The following is an 11,647-nucleotide window of genomic DNA, read 5'->3' on the forward strand; positions in this document are numbered from 1 at the left end:
TCCATCTCTGACCATCATGAGCCTCCGTGGCTTTAATTACTAATTGCAAATAAATTGCTGCCCGGTCCTGTTAGTCCTTTCAGTGCCGACAAGATTCAGTTCGTACAGTTCTCCTCTGGAAATTATTTATTCACTAACCAGCTGCTAATGGGGGGAGCACTTGGAGCAAATCACCTTGCTGCGATATTTCACGGGAATTAACTATATTGTTCCTAAAGTCTCAATGTTAATTTAGGTGGTTTGCCTGTCGGACGAAAAAGCTGAAACAAAGCAGAGTCCGGAGCTGCCAGAATGGGCCATGAGTCTGGCCCTGGCAGGAGGCTTTGGCATTGCCCACCTGGGGAAGGGGATGCTCAACAGTTCGAGGGCCATTCCTGAGAGCCAGATGTGTTTTTCCTGGGGCAGATGTTGCTCGCACTGCTATTGTGGCAGGTAGGAAGCTATGCCCTGGGCTCCAGCTCCCTCCCCTCCGAACAGAGAGGCACCTTTCAGCTCTTTCTCCCAGCTTGCTCAGGATGGATTTGGCACCTGGCAGCCCTGGCAGGGCACTTGTCCCCAGTGCCAGCCTTTGCAAGCCACAGGCTGCACACAGAGCCATGGTCACAGCAGGCACTGCAGGAAGTGTCTCCATTTATCACCTACAGACCGCTCACTCTCTGCATTTCGCAGCTATTGAAAGGTTCGGGGCCTTTGTGGTAACGCGTCCCCTCCTTGGAGCTGGTCAGGATAAATATCCCTTTTAAGTGCTGAGGACAGTCTCAGATTGGGGAACAAAACACTTGCAGATGCCCTGTGGCAGTGTGTCAGAAAGAAAAGATGTATTTTTATTTTTTCTGCATACTTTTTACTTTCAAACTCATCTCTTTTCTATGCTGGAGGACTTTTCTGGCTACCTGGGGAACAGAGGAAAGACGTACCCTTCCAGCAAGATCTGCCGTGCTCGGGAGAGGGAAGTTTTGTACAGAATGCTGAAAAACACCAGCAGCAGTAGGGAAAAAATGAAGAGGCATGTGAGATTGAGCCCCTCAATCTTCTTTTGTGGGGGCAATTCTTGGGCTTTCAGCACCATCTCAGGGGAAAAATGACCAGGATTTCTCGTGCTACATCTGCAAGTCCCCCGGCAGGGACCCCGCTGGGGGCTGCAGAGCCGGGGTCGGGTCGGAGAACAGCAATGCATCTCTCCAGGGATTAAAGCAGCCTTCAGGTTGTGGACAAGGATGGTGCAATTGAGGAGAATCAGCAACATTCACATCCTCTCCTGGGAACAAACGAAATTTTGCAATTATGCAGGATGTCTGCTCAGTGGTTTGGGAAACTCTTAGTGCTATAGAAAAGGCAGAGATGGTCAGCAGCAATTTTTGTCTGGTAGTTGGAAAAGATGTCCTGGCACTGTAAGCCACTGCACACAGCAGAAGCGAAACAGCAGTGCCTGGAGTCCAGTGGGGCTGGGGCATATTCCAGTTAAATCACGGGAATAAGCTGTAATGCCTGTGCAGAATGCAAGGAGGATGCTAGTCCTGTGCCAGTGTTCAAAGAAGGCTGGCAACTCCAAGTTAGCAGCTTGACTCTCAGGTTGGGCAAAAGGATGGGAAAGCTGGTGTAAGATTCACTGGATAGTAAATTTTCCAGGTCAAAGGTTTGATGTGGAGCAAGAGAGCAGGGAGCAGGGCTTTGGACATCACATATGTAAAAGATGCAGTAACTGATTTAGAAGAAAATACCATACAGTGGAAGAGAAACAGGCTGACACACCAGGGTTTCGCATTTTCAAAGCAGCAGACATTGCAAAACTAAGAAATACAAGAAGTCAGTGCTATTAAACCAAATGTAATGAAATATCCTATCATGAGTCATGTACTTGTAAACCTCAAAAAATTTTCAGCAGGTGCCATGAAATTTCTTTTGCCAGTCATTGCTCCAGTGAAGTTTTTCGAGCAAAGAACGAGGAGGACATAAAATGCACAGGGTGTTTCATCTTCTCCTTCCCTGAAGAGCTGTGTGTAATAGGATGCATAATCGAATAATAATAATAGGGGAAGTATTTAAATAATGTTGGCCTGAGTAGGGAGTGCCAAGTCAGTCATATACTTGTCATAAAAACAGAGTACCGGTTCTTAACGAATAAATGTGTCAGCTGAATTTGGGCAGGAGCATCAGGCAGGTGAGTGGGTGCCAGTAGCATCACATATAGATGCTGAAGAATGGTTCTGTGGTCTCCAGTAAGAAGTTACTGGTGTTCACAGTTCTGCAGCTCCTCCTGCCCACGGGTTTCTGCAGCCTGTGCTCAGCTAAGCCTTCCTGTAAAGGGACTGTGGCGTCCTGATTTTAGACGGGAAAAAGAAGCAGAGGCTGAGAAACCACTGTCTGACATGGAGCTGGGAAGGAATCTCTAGATTTTTTGGCTGTCCTTTCAGCTCCCAGTCCTAAATGTCCCAGACTAGAGGGGACAGGACACTGACCTGGGAACTAGGTATCCCAGGGTGATGTGGCTCCTTTTCCCTTTTTCATTTTCATATCTCCCAGGGGGGAGCGATGCCCACCCTGCTCTGGTGGGATGGGCTGGTTCAGCAGATACCCAGAGCATAGCACACATGCCGGGAGGGACGTGGTGCAGGGTGCTGGGGACATGCGTGTAAAAGCACCAGGTAAGGGTGCACGTGGGCACGCAGAGCGACATGGGAGGGTGGCAGGGCATGCTTTGGGGAGACCTCCTGCAGTCAGAAGTCCTACTTGAGAAGCAGCAACACTAGAAAGCGAAGTCTCCCTGTCCCCAAAGTCACATCAGGGACAGGACATGGAGTTTGAAGTGCCACTGCGCTCAGCAGAGCAGGAATGCTGTGGGTGGACATGAATGATATATAATAGTCTCGGCTACATTTATCCTTCCCGAAATAACTTTTCTTTTTGTGGATCAGTTGTCTGAAAACCATAATTGATGCTCTCTGAGCCCTTTATAGTTGCTTGTAGAATAGCAACCTCCTGGTGATGAAAGCGCCGACGTGGACCTGACCAAAGCTAAATCAGTGCTGAGGCCAGCAGCAGGGCCACGGCTGAAGGAGAGGACGTTTTTGGCTGTCCCACACCTGCCCAGGGAAGGCGTTTGTTTGTCTGTCAGCTGCAGAGGGGGCACTGGGACATTAGCGATGTCCTGGGGGTCCCAGCACCACTGCTGGGGCTGCTCCTTGCGTGTGCATGTGCCAGGCTCTCAGGGTTCCTCCTACAGACCGTCCAAGTTCAGGCTGCTGTCGAATTTCCGCATGGTAAAATGCGTGCTAGTTCCGCCAAATCCCAGGTGTGGGGAGCACGGGTGAACCCCTTCATTTTGTTGGGGAAGCTGAAGCCCTGGGTGCTCCACGGTGCCGCTACAGGCAGTCCGCTGGCAGGGTGGTGTGCCCCGCAGCTGATCTATGCAATCTCTCAGTTTTTCGCATACGGCAGATCAAACTGTTATTTTTAGCCAGGCCTTGTTAAAAAAAAGTACGGTGCATTGTGGAAGAAGTTAAGAGTCATGTAAAGCCAAGGAAGAGTTAAGGGGCTCGGCTTGGCAGGGCAGGGGGCAGGCACCTGCCCTGGGAGTGGGGAGGCTTTGCTCTGGGACACCTGCCTGGGGAACAGAGCTGCAGCTTTAGGTGTGAGAGCATTTATGCTGAAATGCAGAATTATGCTAAAAATGCTAAATCAGTGAATTCTGAGGTTTGTAGCATAGGAGTATCCCCTTGCCAAGGTTGCACACACAGTGCTGCAGCAGCGGCGGGACGGGCACAGAGGCTGATGGCAGGAGCAGACGCTGCTCTGAGCTGGCGCTTGTTTTCTTTGGAGTTGTGTTCGGCTCCGGTCGGCAAACAGGCATCCTGGACTAAGAGTGGTACCAAGGGCCACCGCCTTTGCGAGTGTGCCCATCGCAGGGGGCTGCGGCATGGGCTGGGCAGCAGCATTGGAGAGGATTCAGGCACTGGCAGCTTCTCTGCCCCCTTCCCACCATCCCTACCCTGAGCTGTGCAGCTCAGCAGCCCTCACTGCATGCTCGAGGAAGCGTGTCTGAGCTGGGAAACATCTCGAGATCGTCACAGATGGCAAAGCATAAAGATAACTGGCTTGTCAGGGCACGCTTCTGCATTTCCAGGTACTCCAAGCCGAAAAAATGAAATCTCCCCTGTAATCCTAAAATCCTTTTGATGATGAGAAAAGGCAATTGAAAAGTTTTGTTGCACAACCTTCAAGATCAAATGGTAATTTATTTAGAATGCACTTTGTGGTATCACATGGCATACAGGCTCAGCAATTAGGTGGAAGCAAATATTCCTCTTCATTTTCCATGAGCATGTCATTAGGATAGTGTCTCACCAGTTTAGCATTACTATTATCAGCTGCAAATATTGTCAAAGTGCAAACTATTTGTATTTTCAAATATTGTTAATTCTGCTTCATTGCTGCCTCGGAAATAATCAGGCGATGGTTTCTCCTTTCAAACTGCCTTTAACAAACAACTGCTGGAAATACTCTGATATTTCTACAGCTGGAAGTATCGATGGCAATCAGAGAAAATGCTGCTTTCAAGCAATTTTTTAATAGTTTATTTTCCAGCCGAAAGAATGAAGGTATTATATCCAATGCACATAACTTCTGTCTGCTGCTCATCTCTGATGTCTCTACAAGCTTCACAGCAGCTCAGAGCCACCAGCAGCCATGCCCAACACTGCCACAAAGCCTGGCTCACTGTTGCCTTCCAGCCCTTTGCTAAACCTCTGCAACAAAATGGGGGCATTGGGAGGGGGCACATATATGCTTTTTCCATAGTTATGAATAAATAAAAATCTTTGCCACGCCATTTCCCTGCCTGGATTGGGAACATAAAGAGCAAAAACCTGAGGTAACCTCTACTGGGGAAGCCCAATCCTGAGCACAATGTTTCGGTGTGGGCTCGCCCTGTGAAGAGCAACTCAGGGTGCTGTGAGGACGAGGCAGAAGGCAAAGTGCTGCCAGCCAGGGTTTGTGTTGGGCTTGTGTGTGAGGGTTTGGGTTTTCCAGCCTGACTCCCACGCTGAGCCGAGGTGCCCTGATGCTCTCCGGAGTTGCTCTCCAGCGATTCTTCTGCCTGCACCAGTTTTCTGCTTGTTCAAACAAAGCAAATTATAGAAGAGGGGTATTTTTAGGAAACTGCCTCCCCACCTTTTCAGCCTGTTGCCCGTGGCTGGCGTGGCATGGGGGAGGCTGTGATGCTGCTTCCCTTCCCTCCACAGCATTCCGCTGCAGGGCAGAGAAGTGGATCGTGGCCATCCCTCACCCCTTGTGAACAGACAGTGGGTATTTTACTGTTTTAGGAGAAAATTTGATTTCAGCATTTCGGGCTCGTTCCCAGCCCGCCAGCACCAGTGCCAAGCCTGCGGGACCTCTTCTGAGCGCCGTTGTTGGAAAAGGGAGCAGGCAAGCTCTGGTCTCCGGGAGCATCTCGTGGGAAGATCCACAAAGCCCTCCTGGCCCGTGGGGCGGCTCTTGCTGGGTAGCACTGCAAGCCCAGGCTGAGAGTGTGCCGGAGAGGTCCCACGCCTGGGGACCCTTCTCCTGGAGCTGGACTCCTTGGGGCACCACAGAGGAGGATGGAGGCATCACTCCTCATCGCTCCTGCATCCTCTCCTCGCTTCTGCCTCCCTGCTGGGAACAGCATGTCGTGCCCCACAGAGTACACTGGACCGGCAAAGCTCCTTGCCCAGTTGATCTGGAAACTGTAATTTTCCAGCAAGATGAAATTTATATGTGCAGGGGAGCGTTGCACAACCTGTGTTTGACAGGGAGGAAACGCTTTCAGATAGGGCAAAGATCTTTGGTCAGAGGCGTCTGATAGAAACAAAGATTGCAGAGCTGTGGGAACAGTAATAAATGTTTCTCACAGAAAAGGCAGTTAATCCTGGAGGCCTCAGCTATTTTTCCTCTTTCAGAACGATGCTAGGTGATAATACGTGCCAACAATATTGTCTTTAAAGCCTTGAGAGCTTGAGAGGAAACTAAAGACCTTCTTCTGGTCGTATTAAGTCCAATAAACAATTTCAGCCCCAAACAAACACTTCCCATCTGTGTTGCATGGGAGGCTTTGTATCAAGGGTCTTTGGCTATAAATCAAAAAGTAAAACAAATTAAGATGTGGTGCTTTATTCTGCCTGTTCAGGTGAAAGCCCCAAACATTGGTCGTTCCTTGCTCCCAGGCCATGCCACAGCCACGGCTCGTGTTCTCCACAGTATATTCTGCATTAGGAGAACATCAGCTGAGCTTTCTGCATGGATTTATGTTCACACCTTGCGAACCTACGCCTCCAGAGGGAAAAATGATAGCATGAAAGATAATATCTGCCGGCAGCTTTTGCACCCACCCGAAGAAGGCATGAATTATCTCCAGTCGTTATCAGTCACACTTATAATGCAAGAGGCTTCTTTCAAGATGTGGTGGGACCCAGGCTTTTTGCACATTAAATGTTAAAAGGTAGTGTCAGCTTTCACAGTAATTTAAGGCTGGTGTTTCTTCCTGCCTTATTCTTGCTTCCAAAGTGCACCGAAGGGCATCTTTCATCTTTTTAGGAGGCTTATCGTTATTAGACATCATAAGCAAAAAGACTTTAAACACTCTCACTGTCTCTGGTAGACCGGCTTCATCCAACACCTGACCCGAAATGCAGGGTGCCCCTTTAGTCTGCGCTACAGGACATTCGGCCAAGGGTGGTGAGTGTCTGAGGGAGGGCGAGCACACGCGGGTGTGCGTTTGTGCATGGACATGTGAGATTTTTCCTGTCATCCTCTCTAGCCTCTAAAGCACGGGCAGTGTCCTGCGGGAGGGTGGGATGGGACTTTTCCTGGCACACAGGCACACGTGGCTGCCTGGCAGAGCAGGACCGCGGGTGGTTGCACGTGTGCCCAGGCGTTTTGCTGGAGGAAGCGCAGGCAGGAGCCCCGGGGCAGAGCTGCAGGTGATTTGGGGAAAAAAAATAAAATAAACAAAGTTTAAATCTGAGGAGGGAGGTACTGATTGCTGTTAAACACAGGGTCGAGCAGCAGCTCACTGTGCGGTTGTGGTCCTGCTGTCTCAATGCACCTTGGAGGAACTTTTTGGATATTGTGGTCTTTGTTTTCCTCCAATGTGTGAGTGCAGATGTGAGGTGAGATGCAGATGGAAATTTTGAAGGATTTGGCTGTGTTTTTTCAAAACCATTATCAATCCACAGAGCTTATAAGGGAACCGCCCTCAGGCAGCAGGGTGTTTCCAGCCCTGGCACTGGGGAGACCCCTTCTCCCCAAACAGGGCCTGATCCTCTTCCCATTTAACCGAGCTGGTCCCACACAGAGGCTGCCCTGACCTCCCTCTTCCCGGAGAATGGCCGCCTTGACCTGCTGGCCAGGCTCTTCCTGGCAATTAGCAACCAGCCGAGCTAATCAACACCTCCTGGCAGAGCACCACTGCAGCCAGGAAAACGGACCGTGTGCTTGATCCGGTGCTGGGAAGCACCACGAGCCCTGGCCAAGCCAGCACTTTGCAGGGCAGGGTCCCACCTGCCAGACGGTGACTCCAAGACCCTGAGAGCAGTGGTCACGGGGAGGAAAATCCTTGTAGTTTGCAGCACACATGCTTTTCAGCAGGTTATGCTCTGGAGCGTGAGGACTAGGATTGCTACGTGGCTTCTGAGAAGTGATAAACAGCCATGTAGGAGTCTTGCATAATGTCACAGCCTGATTCCCAGCACTGCTGAGCACCTCCATTGGAAAGAGGAGCCACTGAAACTGGACTGTGAGCCAGTCTGTGGCCTGTTGCTCACAGAGCACAGTCTTCCGTCCTTCGAGTTTCAGAATACGCACAGCACCCTCCTGTCCCCCTGGGTTCTCCCACATCTTCACGCCTGTCAATGCTGCTCTTGGTTTGTGCTGGAGCAGGGATGAGCAGAGCTGGGCCAGATCCTTCTGCCCCCGGTTCACTGCCCCACTGGCTTCGTGGTGTGGGCAAAGCCCTGGCAGCCATTGCTGTGGGCAGGGCAGAAACGTCCCTGCCAGCCACTGCATCCCCTGCGCTACTAGTGGTCAGAGCCGCCAGCTGCCCAGCGTCCTCTGCAGAACACGCTCCTCAGCGTCCCCAAGGTGGCAAATAAATGTCCTCGTGTTCCCTTGGCTGGCACATGGCTTCACCCGCGATGCTGTGCTGGGGCATGAGGGCTGTGGCCCTTGGCCCAGCCGCCCTGTGACTCGCACCCAGGAGGTGCCTCCAGCCCCGGGCTGGCACACTCAGGGGGTGCTGGGGAGGTTTGGCAGCCGGGAGCACCCAGCCGCTGGCTGGAGACGGGGGTTGCTGCAGGCTCCCTGCACCCACGGAGCTCATCTGGAGACTGGCCACTGCTGGGAACCCCAGGGCAGTAGCCCATGGACCAATATCTGGGATTGCCATAATAAGCATCCATGGCAGGCTCATTACGTTTTCATTAAAATAAGCAGGCATCACTGCGCCCCGATGGATGCTTTGCCACCGACCGGCAGTGCAGTGCCGTGGCAAATGTCAGAGATGCAGGAAAAAGGCAGCCGGTGGCAGAGGGCTGTTTAAGGAGGGACATGCCAAGGCTAGAGCAGAGGGGAATGACCAGGAAGGGCAGCTGCCTGCTGGAAGGGATTAGGCGCAGGTCGGAATGCAGAGCAAGGATTATGGGCAGCCAAACCTGCCAAGCGGTGCTGATGTGGAGGGTCGAGGGGAAAAGAGAAGCATGAATTAAATGATTGCTGGGCAATTAATTTTGGGGCACTACCTCTGCTACCAAGTGCACTGGGCTGAGGGACTCTTGCTCCATTCCCACAGGCTGGGGGCAGGGGCCAGCACAGCCCTGCTCAGCTCTGGCCCTGGTGCATGATGACAGCGGCACGGAGCTGCCCTGCCCGCAGCCAGCTCCTTCGGCATCACACCCAGGTACTTCAGAGCGATTTACAAGGAGCTGCCACATCACCAGAGAGAGAAACAACCTAACACGATGTTCCGCCACGCTCCTTAGGGTGAGCTCTGAGTAATTACTCCAATTACATGCCAAATTACAGAGAAGCTGGTGGCCTCTACACGAGGACAGATTGCAGGATCCATCTTTAATCGTGGCTCAGGTGTTGTGCTCTGCTGCCTCCAATTTGAAGAACATGTTCGTTTCCCCTTGTGAGTCTCTAATCATGCTGCTTATCGTCACCTTTTTATCCACTCCTCTATTTCTAGCATGTCAAAGAAGACAGCGTATTAGTCAGCCTAGTTTTCTTTATCGCTTCTTGTCAGCAGCAAGCTGTCTTCTCCTAAAAAGGAGCAACCAAGTGTCTTCACCTGGATTTGCCTAGGAGAGGCATCCATCAAAACCTGACAAGTGACAAGCCCATGGGGACCATGATTTGTTGCTCTAGGTAAAGGATGAAGGACAGGGCTCAGCCAGGCAGAGAGAGGCCAGCCATAAATCCAGATCCCTCGCTGAGGCTGTCTTTGTGCCAATATTTATGAAAGCCCATCAATAGCTTCTCCGTCTGCCTGCAGCCCTGGTGCACCTTCCCGAGCAGGGCTGGCACCCCACGTGGCAGGGGGCTGATCTATAGCACGGATTTTGTCCATAGTGGAGCTGCAGGGCTGTGTCATGCTCCTTGCCCCACCTGAAATATGTTCATCCCAGTTTAACCTAAGCTCAGACCGATGAGGGCGGTCATGCTGGGGGCCACCGTGGTGCAGGCATGGGGACCTGTGTCTTCTGGGACCTCATCACTTTGGACATCTGGTTGCTTCACCATGACCTTCCCAGGGTGCCCAGGTGTTGGTGGCTGCACCCACTTCAGCCAGGTCCTTCCCTCCTTCACCTGGCAGGCAGAGGTGATGTGTCCCCATCCATGAGGGGACAGCTGTACCCCTGGGGGGACAATGACAGGCCAGAGTTTCAGTCCAAGCCACAGTGCCCAAGTGTGACATCCCCTGAGGGCTGGGGCTGCTCTGGCACCACAGGCTCCCCCCGGGGTGGAAACGAACTCGCTTCTGATTTCTCCATAACACATTTCTGACAAAGACCTGTCTCATGCACAGGGACCTCACACAACTTTGGAGACAAGCCGGCGGGGCAGCCAGGTCAGGGGCACGCAGGCTGAGCCTGCCCAAGCCTAAGTTACAGCATTGTCAGGGATGGGGAACTCACCACAGATTCTGACAGAGCATTTCAGGGGCCAGCTACTCTCATGCATCAAAATCCATGCCTTATTTCCAACCACAGCCTTCTTTCATCCTTGTCTGCCAAACTGAGGCACTGCCAAAGATTTAATCACATCAAAAAGAGCTTTAATAAGCTGGGATCAAGTTAGCCCTTTAACCTCTTTTTCTGGCCCGTGCAGATGGTGTCCCGGGAATTTCTCTCCATGAAAACTCTATCTTCCCATTCCTCCGCTGCTCCCTGGCTTCCTCTTTGGGCTTTATCCAGCTTCCCTGCCTCCTCCTGAAATGCTGACCCTGCACTGGCACGGCTCTGCAGGGGGACTGCAGACCCCTCTGGGGCGACTGTGCTCCCTCCCTTCCCCAGGGAGGCATCTTTTTTAGGAGACAGATCCCCAGCCTCCCTGGGTGCAGCCCCCCTCGCCTGGGTGTCAGGTGCTGCGTAGCGGTACATCCCGCTCCTGGGGCTGTGTCTGTGCCAGGATCGCTTCGCCAGAGCCCGGGCATCTTCTGCCTTCCCTGAGAAACCGAGAAGGTGTTAAATGATGGAGGGCTGAGAATTAATCCCCGCCAGAGGCCCCTGGAAACACCCTGGCTGAGTGGCGGTGCCATGTTCGCAGCAAGGCTCTGGGACCTCTGGAACATCTGGATTTCCAAGGCACTAACTCCACGCACTTGCTCCAAGCAGCTGGAATTGCCGAGCGCCTTGCACAAGCTTCTTACATCAGTGCCGTGGCAACTGTGACCGATAGGGGCAATCTCAAGAACATAGATGTGCCAAGATCTCTTTTCCGTAAAATGATGCTAATTGACACTCATGATATTTCCCTGCTTCAAACTTTCACCGATCGAACCCGGTTGCGGCCGTTTCAGCGCTCAGCACAGGAATGATGTCAGCCGGAGCGGCCTGGGACATCCTGTTTACTCCACAGAGGTACGGGCAGGGCGCCAGCGCTGGGACCCCGGGGGAAGTCCCAGGGACCTGCAGGCTCTAATTAGACGGCTCCTTACCCGGCTCCTTTACACTCGCCAATGTGCCAGACCTGATAATTTAAAAATCTAACCTCAGTAGCTATTGTTTAACATCTTCCTGGAACCCTCATAGGATGGAAAGTGTTTTAAAACCATTATATTTTATTTTATAACATGCTGTATTGTTTGGCTTTTGAGTCCCAAAAGCTGAACAGAAATATTTATCGAATACCTCTCCTTTTCTGGGTTGCTGCCTACATGATTGGTCACCCTCTGCCTTTTTAGGCCAGGCAGAGATGTCTCCTTGCGCTCACTGCTTCTTTCACCAGTCTTGTGGGCTCCTGACATACATGCAGCTTGTCATAAACTTATGCTTTTTATTCTAGTCTATGTTTTCGCAGCTGCCTTCACCTCTTGCGAAGCTTGCGACGTGCAGACCTGCACCTTCTCCCGGTCGCAGCTTTGGGGACCCAGCCCATGCGTGCTGAGGCAGCT

The sequence above is a fragment of the Tauraco erythrolophus genome, chromosome 11, assembly GCF_009769465.1.
Source record: "Tauraco erythrolophus isolate bTauEry1 chromosome 11, bTauEry1.pri, whole genome shotgun sequence".
Taxonomy (NCBI): Eukaryota; Metazoa; Chordata; class Aves; order Musophagiformes; family Musophagidae; genus Tauraco; species Tauraco erythrolophus.